Source organism: Octopus bimaculoides, chromosome 3 (genome assembly GCF_046866305.1).
Source record: "Octopus bimaculoides isolate indiv1 chromosome 3, ASM4686630v1, whole genome shotgun sequence".
Classification (NCBI taxonomy): domain Eukaryota; kingdom Metazoa; phylum Mollusca; class Cephalopoda; order Octopoda; family Octopodidae; genus Octopus; species Octopus bimaculoides.
This window is the reverse complement of record NC_142930.1, coordinates 117,843,025-117,860,524: the sequence shown is the minus strand read 5'-3', so window position 1 is coordinate 117,860,524 and position 17,500 is coordinate 117,843,025.

Genomic DNA, 17,500 nt, shown 5'->3' with positions numbered 1-17,500 from the left:
TTCACAACCGGTGTTGGTGAGTTTACATTTCCCTTAACATTGCAGTTCAGCAAACTACACAGATAAGAGTAGTATCAGGCTTGAAAACAAACACGTACCGGGATTAGATTTGTTCGACTATAATTCTTGAAGGCGTTTCCCAGCATGGCCGCATCTTAATGACTGTAACCAGTAAGAGCTAAAAGATACAAGCTACACACTCACACACACACACACACACACACACACACACACGCACACACACACACACACATGTATATGCATAAGTTTCGGTCTGTAGACGTAACAGAATGCATTAATGCACCTATAAATTAACGACACTCACATCACTAACATCTGATAGGCATATATGCTGGAAGTGAATCAGATTAGCTGTTCCCCCGAGGAATTTAAACAACGAATATAAACGTCAAAAGAATATGTCATAAATTACACATCTTCTCAGCCTTTACTTTCCTTATCATGATTGACACTTGCGACTCTACGTTCTCTCTCACTCAATTAATCTTATGTAACCGCCATTCAGTTTCTCTCTAATCCATTACCTCAGTAAAACTACGTGTCTGCTTGTCTAATTATCCTTGAGCTTCGCTTTATATTCGCCTTTCCCCTACTTTCCTATATCAACTAAATTGAATATAGATCAGCGATCAACGACCTTCGTGCACGCATATATATATATAGACAGTATTTGAATTACGTCAGAAAACATGCTAGAGTTGAAAGCAAGAATAAAATGTTTTATTTGCTAAAGTACTCAGGAGCCAGAAAGAGAATATATACCAACACAATCGTTTGAGATTCTAGCTGAATTGCTTGCTGAAAATGTTTGTGTTCGTATATGAGAATAAGAGAGTGCATGCGTGCGTTCGTGCGCCGAGCTTTATGTGTGTGTGCATATGTGTGCCTCTGTGTGTGTATGTGTGAGTCTGTGGGTATGTATGTATATATATATATATAGGGTGCGATGAGTAAATTATCGGCATTTTATATTTTTAATTTCGCGCATGCGCGTTGTTTTTATTTTGTCGACTACACAGTATAGTAGGGTTAGTAGAGCAACATTTGTGAGAAAAAGCAGCACCATGACGCTATTGAACACGATATGCTGTACTAGTTGGCATTCAGGCCGAAAGTTCCAATACGAATATTGCAGAATATTTGAGTGTCAATCTGAGGACAGTGCAATCTGAGGACATGTACCGAGAGTGATAAAAATCAAACATCCAGTCATCATTATGGTGTTTGGAGTGATCACTTTTGATGGTGGTATTATGCCTACGTTCATCTTCCCACGTAAACTCAGACTCAACATGAAGGCCTACATCAAGTGCCTGGAGGAGGTACTGCTGCCTTGAATCAAGAGAGTGGATGCTGGAAGATCCTATGTCTGCCTACAGGACTCTGCACCATGCAACACAAGCAGGAGAACCCAGTCATGGCCGTCAGACAATTTCTGTGACAACATCACTACTAACATGTGGCTAACTAATTCCCCAGACTGTAAGCCCCTTAATTATTATGTGTGGTGCGCAGTTGAATAAGACACTAACAAACTCTTTGTAACACCAAAGATGAACTGAAGGTAAGGAATATGGCAGAATTCACCAACTTAAACAAGGAGACCGTTTAGAAAAGTTACAAGAGATTCCGATGTTGTCCGCAAGCTGTGGGTGCAGCCAATGGCGATTTTTTAAAATAAATTTACTCTCTAATATTTCAATATATTTTGATGTAACTTTGCTAAATATATCTGTTAAAATGAGATGTCAATGTTATTTTCCTTTTTGTGCAATTTAGACTACTGTTTATCATTATACATTGTTATTTATATATACACCAATATCAAAAGTTTAAGATCACCTGAACTTATCTTGAAAAACATCTACGCAATGGAAACTGGTGAAATATTTTATTAATGTATAGTTACATTCATTGTAGGACAAAATCAACTCAGCAACTAAACAAAACTGAAAAATCAGAGTAAAGCTTTAAAACTTAGACTCATCGAAATATCCACCCTTGGACTTGATCACTGCGCAACATAATCTGGGCATCATTTAGACTAATGAAAGAAAATATTCGCTGGTAATATACTGCCACTCCTCTTGTAAGAGTGCCCAGAAGTTTTTTTTCTGCACAACATGGTTGTCGCTTTCTGATTCTGCGATCCAGTTGATCCTACACAATTTCGATGAGCTTCCAATCGGGGGATTAGTCTGGCCATTTCATTACAGTCAAGTTTCTTTTATCCATTTTTCTGTAAATAGATTTTGCATAGCTTAGAAGTATGTTTAGGATCGTTATCTCGCATCAGCACGAAATTATCACCAATCAGACTTGTCCCAGATGGAATGGTATGACGCTGGAGGACAGAGTGATACTCGTCTTGGTTCAATACTCCTGTTTCCCGAATAATATACTCAACACTATTGCCTGTAAAGCACCTACAGATCATTAGACTTCTCCCACTATGCTTTACAGTTCGATCTATACACTCAGAAATCATCCGATCATCAATTCTTTGTCTCACATAAACTCTACGCCGGGATCCGAAGAGTTCCACCTTTGATTCATCAATCCAAACGATCATTGTTTCAGGTTTGGTGTTTTCTAGCCCGTATGTGTCGCTTACATGTTGAAGCATCGCTTTTCTGGCAGCACAATGGTCATTTAGACCGGCAGCAATGTGCTTTTTTCTGCTCATGGTTGTAAGAGACACGTTAGCTTCGCACACCACTCATTTGTGCAGCGATTTCAATTGCTGTTATGCACCTGTTTCGAAGACTGGTGACTCTGATGAAATCATCCTGTGATTTAAAAGTCAATTTTCCACGACCTGACCGAGTACTGTCCATATTTGTTTTCCTTTTTCATTATATGTTACAATGGCAGAGTAGATGACACTGAAGGTAAATTTAACTATTTTGATTATGTCTCGAAAACTATCGCTTTTACTGTGTAATGTAACAATGCTTTCTCTTTTTCAGATGATAAATGATTGGTTTTGCCCATATTTATGTTAATTTTCAGGTATTTCATGAAATGTACTTATTTGTCATGGTTGAACCTGAAAGAAATTATAGCCTATAGGACATAAGGAGTGCAAATAACCAAAATGTATTACAATGTTGCTAAAAGGTGGACGCTAAAATGATTTTGACCACATTCTCAAATAGGATTGTCATCAGCAAATATGATTATTTGCACACAATACGCGTATAAACGGTATCATTCCACATCGAATAAATTCCAGGCTTTATGCAATATGTTATTCCATATATTTATATCCCCAAAATTATATGAATTGATGACATTGAACTAAAACTTCTATTTTAAAACTTTTGCAGGTAATCTTAAATTATTAGATAATAGAGTATATATATATATACTCTGCATTGACAAGGGGCAACACCCTGAAACTAGTCTAGTCTGCAGATGCCAAACCAGCAGGGGGACACTGCTGACCTCCCCTGTTCGAAGGTTATAAAGGACACAGGTTTCGTGTGTCACATAGCTAGCTAGAGGCGATGGCTTCTTGGAGCTAATTCACGGCAGCTTTCGTCCTAATTTTGGGACTGCCATGTTGGCTTGGCGATAACTATTAATTTCCAGTACCGCTGCCGTAGTCTCCTTTAGAGAGACTTAGAAATATTAATAACTCTATATATATATATATATATATATATATATATATATATATATTCATATATACATATATATATATATGTGTGTGTGCGTATCTCTGTCTTTATCTCTCTTCATGTATATGTACGTATATGCATATGTATATATGTATGTACATGCATACATCTACGCACACAGACAAACACACATGTATATATAGATATATAATTAAGATAGATATATAATTAGTTAAGTTGAGGCACCCAGTCAGTCCGGTATTGTTCGCTGAGCTCGAGGTAGATGACAAGCATATATATATATGTGTGTGTGTATGTATGTATGTATGTATGTATGTATGTATTATGTATGTACACATGCAGGTAGAGACTGACTAATAGATAGACAGATAGATAAGTAGGTAAGTAGATAAATAGATAAATAAATAGATAGGTAGAATATATATATATATATGTATATATATATATATATATATATATATATATATATATATATATATATATATATGTATGTATGTATGTATATATATATATATATATATATATACATATACATATATATATATATATATATATATATATATATATATATATATATATATATATATATATATATATATATATATATATATATATATATATATATATATATATATAGAGAGAGAGAGAGAGAGAGAGAGAGATAGATAGATAGACAGTTAGATAGATATATAGATAGATAGATAGATACACAAGTAGGTATGTATTTCTGTATGTATGTAGGTAGGTAGGCAGTATCGCGCAGGTGATATATGTGTGTCCATGTGTGTTCAGGTATGTAAACAATCTGCACATGTTTGTACCTGTCTGTAAGTATATCATTTTCTTAAACAAATATATATATCGAGGGCGATAGTAATTCGCATTTGCTATTTAATAATTAATGCGTATCTATGTACGCAAGCATGTATGTATGTACGTATGTTTTTGTGTGTATACATGCAATATATATATATATATATATATATATATATATGAACTTTTCCACTTTTGTAAACCTCCTTTATCATCCTTTTTTACCTTACTTTCCTTCACCTACCGTCTCTTCGTACTCTGGATGTTCCTAATCTGTCTTCTCTAATCTGCACCTATTACTTTGTATTCTTCTCCCTCCCTTTCTTTTCTCCTCTCCCTGTCACCCCATTTCTCCCTATTGTCCCATCTTCCTTTTTGCTTTGTTTTTTTCTCCCATCTCGCATATATTTTCTTCTCACAACCCCTTTTTCGTTTTTTCTCCTCATGCCTTTATTTTTTTTCCCCCACACCTGTTAAAAAAGTTTTTTTTCCAGTTTTTTTCCCCCCCTTTTTTTCTTTTTTTCCTTTTTTCCACGTCCAATTTTCTCATCACGCGTGTTTTTTTTCCACCACACCTTTTGTAATTCTCCTTCCCACGTCTAATTTTCTTTTCTCTCTCGTTCCATCATGCCTGACTACAAATCTTTCCAACTCACTCTCCACAACCGCCTCAAACTATACCTCCGCACACTTCCCTCTCTATACTTTCAACCTACTATACGACTCTCCTTACTCCTATTCAAGAAGACTCGTTTCTCTAGTCATATTACGTTTCTCAGTCGCTGCTTACATCACCGCCTCATCCCTAAGGGTTTCCGCCTCCATTTCCACCCCACTCTCCACTCCTCTACCACCATTCTACCCATACTCCGCACCACATCCTACCGCCTTATGCGGGCCACCATTCGCACCAATCTCTCTAAAATCCACACTATCGACCGCCTTCTTCCTCCAGCCTTTTCCATATTTTTCTCCTCTCTGTCACCCTCCCATGCTCACAATACATTGCGCTTTATCATTCAACTTAATCATCTCTTTCATGCATTTCTTACCGACACTAAGCTCCGCAAACTTCACTCACTCCTCCATTCCTCTACACCCGATGCCACTACCCCAACCCCTCCACCACCCTTCTACCTCCCTGATGTGCATTCCCCACCCACACCCAACCACCCTGCCTCTCCCACACACACTCCACCCCCTCCCTCCCAGCCCTCCACCATCCCGACCGCCCCTCCTAACCCTACTTCATCCCCTCCTACTTCTATTCCACCCACCCCTTCTCCACTTCAGCCTGTCGTTACCATTCCCCCAGATCTTCCTCTCTCTGAGGCGGAGCGCTCCGTCCTCAATAGGGGTCTGCGCTTCATCCCACTCACTCCATCCTGCAAGGAATTTCAAACCCGTGCTGATGTCCACAGCTTTGTGCGCCGCGTTAGGTTGGGTGCGCTTTTCCATAACACACCACCCGCACCCAACGAGGACTGCTTCACTGACCTGGGCCGACGACCATCCCAGTGGACGCCTGCTCCTGGCCAGTTCCAGGCAGTTGATCTTTTCGCGGGCGCCTGCCAACGCGCTGTGGGCCGGTTTAACTTTTCCAGGCGTCCATCTCGACTCAACATCTCCCCAGCCGAACTCTCGGCCCTTCGATCCCTCCGACGCCGCACGGACATCATCATAAAACCGGCTGATAAGGGTGGAGCCGTGGTAGTATGGCGCGCGGACCTCTACGAGGCCGAAGCTCTCCGTCAACTTCGAGATACCTCATTCTACCGCCCTCTGCCCTCCGACCCCACGCCCAGCTACCAACAGACTGTGTCCTCCACTATCCATGACCTCATCCTCTCCTCCCATCTCCCCGCCACCGCCTCCAACCTTATTGTTCGCACCCCACGCACCCCCACCATTTACTTCCTCCCCAAGATCCATAAACCGAACAACCCTGGCCGCCCCATCGTCTCCGCCTGCAACTGCCCCACCGAGCTTATCTCAAAATACCTAGACCGGGTCCTCGCCCCCCTAGTGGCTTCTCTCCCTTCCCACATTCATGACACTAACCACGCGCTTCGTCTATTCAACTCTTTCTCTTTCCCTCCCGGCCCTTCTAAGCTTCTCTTCACTCTAGACATCCAGAGCCTCTATACAGTGATCCCCCACGACGAGGGGCTGTGTGCCCTGAAGTTTTTTCTAGACCAACGCCCCAACCCACAACCCGACACCTCCACACTCATTCGTCTGGCCGAACTTGTCCTATCTCTCAACTGCTTCTCGTTCGCGGGAGATATCTACCAGCAGGTCTCGGGAGTGGCCATGGGGACGAGAATGGGCCCCAACTACGCGAACCTCTTCGTTGGTTATGTTGAGGCCCAAATATTCTCCAGTTTCACTGGTCCCACTCCCGAACTATACGGTCGGTATATCGACGACTGTATCGGTGCCACCTCTCTCTCCCGCGAACATCTTGACTCGTTCCTCTCTTTCGTTCAATCTTTCCATCCTGCCCTCCACTTCTCCTGTACTGTCTCTGACACCTCTGTCCCCTTTCTCGACATTTCGGTCAGCATCCTCCACTCCGCCCTTAGCACCTCCATCCACTACAAACACACAGACTCACACTCCTATCTCAACTTCTCCTCCTCCCACCCTAGACACACAAAACTTTCCATCCCCTATTCCCAATTCCTCCGTCTACGCAGACTTTGTAGCGACAGCCATGACTTTGAGACTCAGTCTCAACTCATGGCTCACCACTTTAGCCTGCGTGGATATCCACCCACCACCATCCACACCGCCCTTGCCAGAGCACGTTCTGTGGACCGTGCATCTGCTCTCTCCCCCCGAACCCGCCCTGCCGTTTCCCGCCTCCCTTTTCCCCTCACCTACCATCCCACCACCCTACCCCTCCAACGCTCCATTCTCCGAGCTTTTCGGCGCCTCCAGTCCGACCCCTCCACCTCCCACATCTTCCCTAATCGACCCCTCCCCTCCTTCAAACGAGCCCACAACCTACGGGACCTCTTGGTCCACAGCTTCTTCCCCAACCCAACCTCCCAACCTGGCTCTTTCCCCTGCTCCCGTCCACGCTGCCGCACTTGCCCTTACCTCTCCAACACCACCCTCCTCACCAGCACCCATCACCGACCCTATCGCATCACCGACTCCTTCACCTGCACGTCTACCAACATCATATATTGCCTCTCCTGCTCTCTCTGCCAATCCCTGTACATCGGACAAACGGGGCGGCGCCTGGCCGACCGATTCGCGGAACACCTCCGAGATATCAACGTCGGCAATGACACCCCGGTGTCACGCCACTTCCGTTCTGCCGGCCACTCCTTGCGGCAACACCTGTCGGTGTTTGGATTGTCCATGCACAGGGGCCATCCGGACTCCCGTTTGCGCCGTGAACAGGGGTTAATCTTCTATCTTCGCTCCTTTGCGCCACATGGGCTCAACTCCCCTCCACTCTTCATCTAACCCCCTCCTCCTGTCTCTCTCCCCCACCCTCCCTCCTACCACCCATCTCTCCCCTCCCCCACCTCCTGCTCCGACTCCTACTTCTTTGTACGTCTCTTCATACTTCTCTCCACTCCCACTTCTCTTCACCCCTACTCTTTCTCTCCTCTCTCTTACTCTCTCTCACTCTCTCTCACTCTCTTCTCTCGTACTCCCCCCTCCCCCTCTCCCGTACTCCCCCCTCTCTCACTCTTACTCTCTACACTCTTACTCTCCTACTCTCTACACTCTTACTCTCTTACTCTCTCACCCTTACTCTCTCACCCTTACTCTCTCACTCTCTTCCCCTCTCTCTCACCCTCTTCCCCTCTCTCTCACTCTCTTTCTCTTCCTTTCTTCTTCCCCCCCATACCCCTCTTCCCTCTCTCTCACTCTCTTTCTCTTCCTCTCTTTCTCCCCCCATACCCACCTTCCCCTCTTTCTCCCCCCATACCCACCTTCCCCCTCTCTCAATCCCCCTTCCCTCTCTTATACCCACCCTCTCTCCTCTCTTCCTCTCCCCTCCCATACCCATCTTCCCCCTCTCTTACATCCACCTTCCCCTTCTCCCTCCTCGTCAACACCCCCTCATAAGCTCATCCCACCACACCCCAACTCACTCCTACTCTACCTTCCCACTCCACCCCATCCAATTCCTTACACCCACCACCCACCCCTACCCACATACCCCACCCTACCCACATACCCCTACCTCTACCCCACACTCCACCCATGTCTTCCCCACCTCCCAACACCCTCACATCACACCACACCAATACCCTTGCATCACACCACGCACACCACACCAATACCCTCGCATCACACCACGCACACACTACAACTGACCAACTACTTTCTTCCTTTCTCCCTTCCCCCATTTTCACACTACATACGTCAAGATCACCAGCAGTCTACCTCCCACACACAGCCCCTCGTTCCCGATCACCGTTTGCTATCTCCCCCTTTCTTAGCTCTCCTGAAATAAGAATTTCTAACTTCCGGTCAGTCATTGTTATGATCGGCCATTATTATGATTGACCGTTGACTGAACACTATTCAATTTTTTTTCTCCGTGTTTTTCTCCTTGTCTCCGTATTCTTTCTGTTGAAGAGCGTAGCTCGAAACGTCAAAGACTTTCCGTATTCCCGAGCGTCATACTAATATATACTTTTGTTATTTACACCACCTGTCCTCGTCTGTTGTTATTTTTTGTATATTCTCCCATATATATATATATATATATATATATATATATATATATATATATATATATATATATATATATATATGTATACACACTCACACACACATATATATGCATGCACAAAATACGCACACAAATGTCGCACATACATGCATAACTGTATTTTTTTTTATATGTTCGTAATGGGAAAAGAATGCTCTATTTGAAAATCCTAACTACAGCAGAAATGCCTAACCTCTCTTTCCAAATATTCTGTTAATTTCTCACTAGAGCAGAATATGAGTTAATAGGAAATATATATGTATCGTTAATAAGAATCCATATTTAACAAACGTGGACAAATGATGATATTTAAATCCCAAAGGATAGACCGGTATCCTGTTCTAAAATGATCTCGTAGCAAAGATTATTACATGCTATTTACTCATAATCATTATTATGTAGAAAATATATAGTTAGTATTCACCTTTTCATAATTTGATTTGAATATAAGCAGGTCCTTGTGTTTACATAACCTAATGTTCGTATAAAACGCGGTCTTTTATGCAAAGAGCATTTCTATTAACCACTGTTCTCACAGTTGTATAATTAAAAATATATTCTTTGTGGAGCAGTATCCACCTTGCATCTATCAACTCATGTCGATGTAACTTGTGGAGTTCATCCAGATGTTAGTCCATCCAAAACCTAATGATCCTGCGTCTAAAACCTTAAATATTCAGTTTTTCACATTAAACTGTGCAACTTCATTCGCCATTGGGGTCACTCCAAACAAGATACACCAAAATTCGGATAGCTAGAATACAATTAGTAATTCTTGTAACTTATGCGCTGATTATAACTGCGATAAGTTACATTTTGACGGTGAAGAGAAAGGCTCTCCGTCAAAAATGAAGGTTAAGTTATTAATTATTAAATCCCTCGGCGAAAGACATCTAAATATACCAAGTATACCATATTCTAGCACCACGTTTATGCTGTTGACCTACTTCTCATCACACTTGTGCTTTAAACTCTCAATTCCATTTAAGTTCAACGTTCACAAGGAAATATCAGTCAAATATGCAGGTGTGGCTGTGTGGTAAGTAGCTTGCTTACCAACCACATGGTCCCAGGTTCAGTCCCATTGCGTGGCACCTTGGGCAAGTGTCTTGTACTATATATTCGGGCCGACCAAAGCCTTGTGAGTAGATTTGGTATACGGAAACTGGAAAAAAGTCCGTCGTATATATGTATGTGTGTGTATATGTTTGTGTGTTTGTGTTTGTAACCCCAACATCGCTTGACAACCGATGCTGGTGTGTTTACATCGCCGTAGCCTAGCAGTTCGGCAAAAGAGACCGATAGAATAAGTAATAGGTTTACAAAGAATACGCTCTGGGGTCGATCTGTTCGACTATAAAGGCAGTGCTCCAGCATGGCCGCAGTCAAATGACTGAAATAAGTTAAAGTGTAAAGGAGTGTTAGAATTATTTATCTAATTTCTTAGGCGTTACGCTCACCGTGGGCTGAAGAAGAAACCTGCTGGACAAGAGAAATTGTAGGTCCATTTATATTATGAATAAAATGAATGATGGTATGACATAAGAACATGAAAGAAGATTATATCGGCAATAATCTTGTGCTACAAAATTATCATTGTCGTTCTTTCTAGTTTCAATAGAGAATAAGCTGCTACGACCGTATATGGTTCACTGTTGAAGGATGTTCGCTTCAGTATCATAAGATCATGGTATTATATCTTGGATCAGGCGGCGCGGCTTGTTCATGAGTAAATCATACAATTTAACATTGGTTTTGTGTATGGAATGGCATGGCATATAATTGCTAGCTGAATGCTAGTGCAGCCCTCTCGGCCTCGAAATGTCACATCCTGGATATTCCTCAAGGAGAAAAGAGCAAGGATCGAGAATATGTCTATATCTGCTTGTAACTGAATAGACTCATAAAACGTTGAGCAACACCGTGGTAGCTGCTCACACTTATATACGTTTACGGCTATAGTCGGGCTTCGTCAAGATCCAATCTAATGATATATCCGCCTATAAAATTTATTGTGTGCTGCCCCAGAACGAAAGAAATTATTTTATATTTGTCTTATAGACAACGGCCATATAATGAATTAGAATATGTTGAATATTATTTAAGCGGTGTAGTCGTAGTTGTATGAATTTCTACAAGTCTCAAAATTGCATATACTGTTTAGTTTTGTTTTACAGGTGATGTGATATATTGTATTCCCATACAGGTATACGCGATAAATACGAGACGCGCTACCATACTGGCACTTGAAATGTCTGGCTTCAAAGCTGCAGCGGACAAAGTCTTTGCAATATAGCAGTAAAAATTTTGGCTTATAATCAAAACATGATATATCAGTTAAAATGTACAGAAATCGGTTGTAGGAACTCTAAGACATCTCAAACTTCAGAAGCTGCACATTGCTTATCCGAGAGAAATGACGAGCATTAAGAAGACCATAGACGGTCATCGACATAAAAATCTATCAGTATACTAATGCTAAATAGAATGATTAATACAGACGCTAAGATCATACCGACATACCAACATTACTCACATATAGGCAGATATATGCATTGCGTCAGTAAATGTTTGGAATATTTTACTTGATAAATTCACGTCCTTAGACTTAAAAAACATTCTGGTTTTTTTTTGTGCATTTCGTCTGTCTAGATAACGTACAGTGCACTCTTTTGCCATTCTACTATGTTTCACATATTTATTCAGAGATATCTCGAGATCTTTGACTGTGTAATCCGAAATACTGATCTGAATTTCAAATGATGCTGGTTGTAGAGTGCTTAAATTGGTTCCGATCGCCTACTATGTCAACGGGTCTCACGTTCTTCTGTAGTTGAATTTGAAGTACTCCTTCACATTTGAACGAGAAGGATTCTCATGAACTTAAGTTAAAATTAAAGGATTTGTAAATGAAGAACACTTGTCCTGTTAGGCATTGCTCTAGTCTTCCTCAGAGACATCTTTACAGCTTTATTACATCCCGTATCGTGGCGACGCAATGGCCCAGTGGTTAAGGCAGTGGACTCGCGGTCATAAGATCGCGGTTTCGATTCCCAGACCCGGCGTTGTAAGTGTTTATTGAGCGAAAACACCTAAAGCTCTACGAGGCTCCGGCGGGGGATGTTGGTGAACCCTGCTTTACTCTTCCACCACAACTTTCTCTCACTCTTTCTTCCTGTTTCTGTTGTACCTGTATTTCAAAGGGCCAGCCTTGTCACACGGTGTCACGCTGAATCTCCCCGAGAACTACGTTAAGGTACACGTGACTGTGGAGTGCTCAGCCACTTGCACATTAATTTCACGAGCAGGCTGTTCCGTAGATCGGATCAACTGGAACCCTCGACGTCGTAAGCGACGGAGTGCCAACAGCAACATCCCGTATGGAATGAACTTGATCCTTGCATTGCGTTCTGAGTATATGCAGTTTCATTTGTTCAACAGGATCGCAAAATCCATTACATAAAATAGGCAGCCTAAGATAACACTGTTCTCGGTTAAATAGATATATATATATATATATATATATATCATGTAGAGTTTTCTGGTAAAAATATAGTCATTCACAAAATATTAAATACACTGCTTGATATAGTGATATATGTTTAAATATATGTGTTTTGAGCGTATGTACGTGCATGTGTGTGTGGGTGTAAATAAATGTTGCAAATACATAATCCATATTTAAATGACAAATATCATATAAATCTAATTGACATAGAAACGCAAATAAAATGGTATATACTGTAAATGAGGCAGTTAGTTACATTGAAGGAAATAAGACATATTGGAGCTGTGAAAGAGAGAGAAATTAAAAATTGACAGAAAACAGAAAAGCAGATGACGAACTTAATTATATGTACATATATGTATGCGAGGCCATGAGATAAGGTGTTTATATGCTAAAGTATATTGGCAATTCTCTCGTTCTTTTTTCTCTTTCCTCATCTCTCATACATACACTTCACATCTGACTATATTCATCTCTCTCTATATGTATATGTAGGTTTCGCCTACTTTAACTACAAAACATACATTTAGTTAATTGCTTTAAATAGCATCAAAATAGGAAATTCTATTTATATTTACGTCACATGTATTTCTAATTAGCTTTATATCCAGGATGCTTCCTGAATTAAACCTATTTAAAAATTTATTTAACAAAAAACATTCAACGTCAAGAAAACAATAAACTACAGACCATATTTCAAGATAATTTCTGAATAAAACAAAAACATAACATATTCAAAATAAAACGTAATATAATAAATGTTATCACAATTGAATTAACAACAGTCTATTGTATAATAGTATGCAATTTTAAGACACGAATTTAATAAGCTTACTGTTTATTGCTGGGCTATAGCGTATATCATATACGTGCTTTCACCATATCTTTTCTGCTAAGCATTCATATGATGGAAAAATTTAATTAACTCTAATGTAAATAGGCATGTAGCTGGAAATTGTAATTGTATTTGAAATCCCACACTATGTACACAACTCAGCACTGAGGCGTGTGTCTATGAATGCATATGTGCATGTGGAATTGTATGTATCATGTATCTAAATATTCCACAGCCTTTCTATCACAGAGCGTATACCTTGCCGTATATGTATGAGCACACGTACTTATTACACACACGTCTCTGTGTCCATGAACATGTGTGTGTGTGTGGGCGTATGCTTGTCTATGTTTCTTCTTTTCATTCTCTCGCACATCTTCCCCCTCTCTCTCTGTGTATATATATATATATATATATATATATATATATATATATATATATATATATATATATATATATATATATATATATATATATACATATATATATATATATATATATATATATATATATATATATATATATATATATATATATATATATATATATATATATATATATATATATATATATATATATATATATATATATATATATATATATATATATATATATATATATATATATATAAAATTATATATGTGTGTGTGTGTATACATATGGGTGTATATATGTATTTATATCTATGAATGTATTTGTATTGAATGTATGCATGTTTTTATGATACACAAAGATAATGTACTTATTTCAAGAGATTTCACTTTCTTGTCCCCGTTAGCCGCAAATATACCTGTTTCCTATTAACTATTGGTACAGAATATAAACTTTTGAGTATTACTAAGCTCTCTGTAAATATTTTACACTAAAATGTTCTAGCTGTTATTGCAAAATGGCTGCTCTGTTAAATGTTCTCTTTCTCATTCTGCCTGTAATTTCTGCATAAAGACATCAATTTGAATGGAGGGGAAGTCAATTACATCGACTCAAGTGTACATCTGATACTTATTGTATCTATTCCAAAAGAAGGAGAACGAAAAGATGTAAAAGAAATGACACAGTATCTCTCTCTTTCTCTCACTCTCTCTCTCTCTCTCTATATATATATATGCAGATACATTCAATCACCATCTAAACATCCACTCACAAGGATTTGGTCAGCCCATAGAAGAAATCACTTTCTCAAGGTGCCACGCAGCGCGAATGAACCCGGAACCTTGTGGTTGTGAAGCAAGCTTCTTATCACACAGCCACGCTATACATATACATATATGTACATATATATACATATATATTATATGTATGTGTATCGTTTATCCTTGTTAATTTTTGCTCTTATAAAAATACATATTCCTCTGGAGACTTCGCCATTACTACAAAGATATTTTTTTCTCATATGCTAACAAGATGCTTCCACATGCAAGTTTGAGCTCCAGTTTCTGCAGCAGTGTCTGATAAGGGTGTACGTACAAAATAGATGTGAATGAACAGTCTCAGAGGACTCAGTGACGCATCTGAAACCACTCCGATGGGGTGGAATTTACCTTATACATGCCAATGCCAGATACATTCCAGTAGCGATCGAAACCAATACTGAAGCCTGTCAATGGATCCAAATTGTTCAGTATGTAACCACCGGCAGGTTATTAATTCAATAACAGGGATGAGGTTTCATAAATATGTGTTGCTATTAACGAAATGAGTGATCCAACAAACCTGAGTGGATGCGGTACGTTTTGCATAAGTCTGCATTTTTCTGACTACCTTCTCATCAGTGGTTTCAAGCCGTTTGTGTGTATTGTAGAAATATACGCATTTTCTTACATATAAATTTTAAGAAAATCATATATGGACCCCCCCCCCCACCAAGGTCTATGTGGATCCCCATAGGCTATATGGACCCTCCCAAGGCTTTCTGGGCCCCGGTTGAGAACTACTGTTCTAGAAAACCATGGCTGCAAAGATTTTGGCCTAAATTTGAAACCCAACATTTGGCAACTTTACGGTAAATATGAGTTACATTCCGTTTATTACCGATATTTATTAGCAGTCAACAAAACCCGTCTTATTGTACAAGAAATACATCTGTTTCGTTACCAATCGAAAGCATCATCAACCACGCCAATGGTGAAGAAATCTGGCACATATGCATTATCACTATAGGGCTGACCGTACTATTTGCACGTAGTACAATTAGTCATCATACTGTGAAACTCAGGTGAACCTATAGAACATTACTAGCTCTGGGCAACATTAGATGATATTCGATGCAGACTGCTGAGGTAGATATAGAAACCATGAAGCATGGCGTCCTACTACTTGGTTTCATCTCTTGAGAATAGCGACGCCGAACGGTCTACTCAGTTATTTGGAATCGTATTACACGGGTCCATCATGGTCCGTAGGAGACTAAACTGAGCTATTGTTGTTGTATTGTGAGTTTACCATCTGGTAAATCGAGTGGCTTTATTTTTTCTCATGCTTTAGAGGAAGTGACTAAGTTCTGAATACCCACCTTTTATTTTTCGCATTAAAAAACATGACCGAAAGCTATTGTCGCATCTAATGCAATAATAACACCATTACCATTGTCTCTTGTAAAGTTCTCAGTAATTCCTTCTCTAATATATTTTTGTCATCTGTTATTATTTGCGTTTCTAAAACCGAACCATCTTCAGAGTGCCCCGCACCACTGTATATAGTCAACTGTTGTTGAACTAAAATATTAATCTATTTTCATTCTGGGTTTTACATGTCAGGCACCACGCATTCTACTTCCAGCAAGCAGGCCAGCGAGTTGTTTCCAGGTCAATCATGCTGTTGATGGTGGTATATTTCTGAATTGCGATATGCTAAGTGTTCAGCTGTAAGAATTATCGCTAACACATACATATGATCTATTAAGAACAGAATTATATCCCCACACACACACATATACATACGTACAGTTACATACATTTATACAGACATTAATGCATACATATACGCACACTATAGAAACAAATTTACACAACCATAATTATGAAAGAGAAGATAAAAAGGGGTAAATGTATGGGAGGGATGTATTTTAACATTTAAATACATTTTCCCATTTACAATATATTGAAGACGTACATACGAAATCTCAGCTTGAAAACAAAATGTAAAATGCATACAATATCAACTGATAAGAATTTTATATATTATTTTCTTTCATGCTTTTAATTTATACATCTATGGGAGGTTTTATAATTTCTTATTCTATTATTAATCATTATTTGTATTATTATTAATTCCGTATTTATAATTTTATGTGCTTGAAATAACATTCCTTCTCAAATAATTTTCGCAGAACAACTGTCACTTTTCATTTCCCTAGAGACCTTACGCTTTTCATTGTTGCATTTTTGATAAATTATGAATTCAACTGACAAAGGTTTTAACACAAATAAATAGATTTTTCTAAGTCATATAGCATAGTTTCATATTTCTGTCTTTCGTTATGTACTACTTTTCGTAAAACGACATTAAAAAGTTTAATTGTGGCTGCAATCTACATGTGAAAGGACTAACGTCAAGCTTTTCGTGTTACATTGTTTGCTTTACAAATAGTAACGTGCCTTGATATACGATCAATTTGAGCATGAAATGAAGGTTCAAGAAATATTTTTGGGAGAAATTACTACCATTACCCAGAATTAAAATGCGTGAATATATTTTGTGAGAAAATATAAATAATATAACGACAGTATCGGACAAGGAGAACTGATGTATATCTGGCTATTGTAAAATTCTGAATCCGACCCTGATTTGCGAAACGCATATTCAATTATGAGTGATCCAACACATATACAAGAATGGGTGATTCAAAAACCCTGAGAATATTCGCAAATCAAAGGGAATTCTAATGCATAGCCAGAAAGACACACCATGAAGCTGGATGTAGAGTATTGAATAGC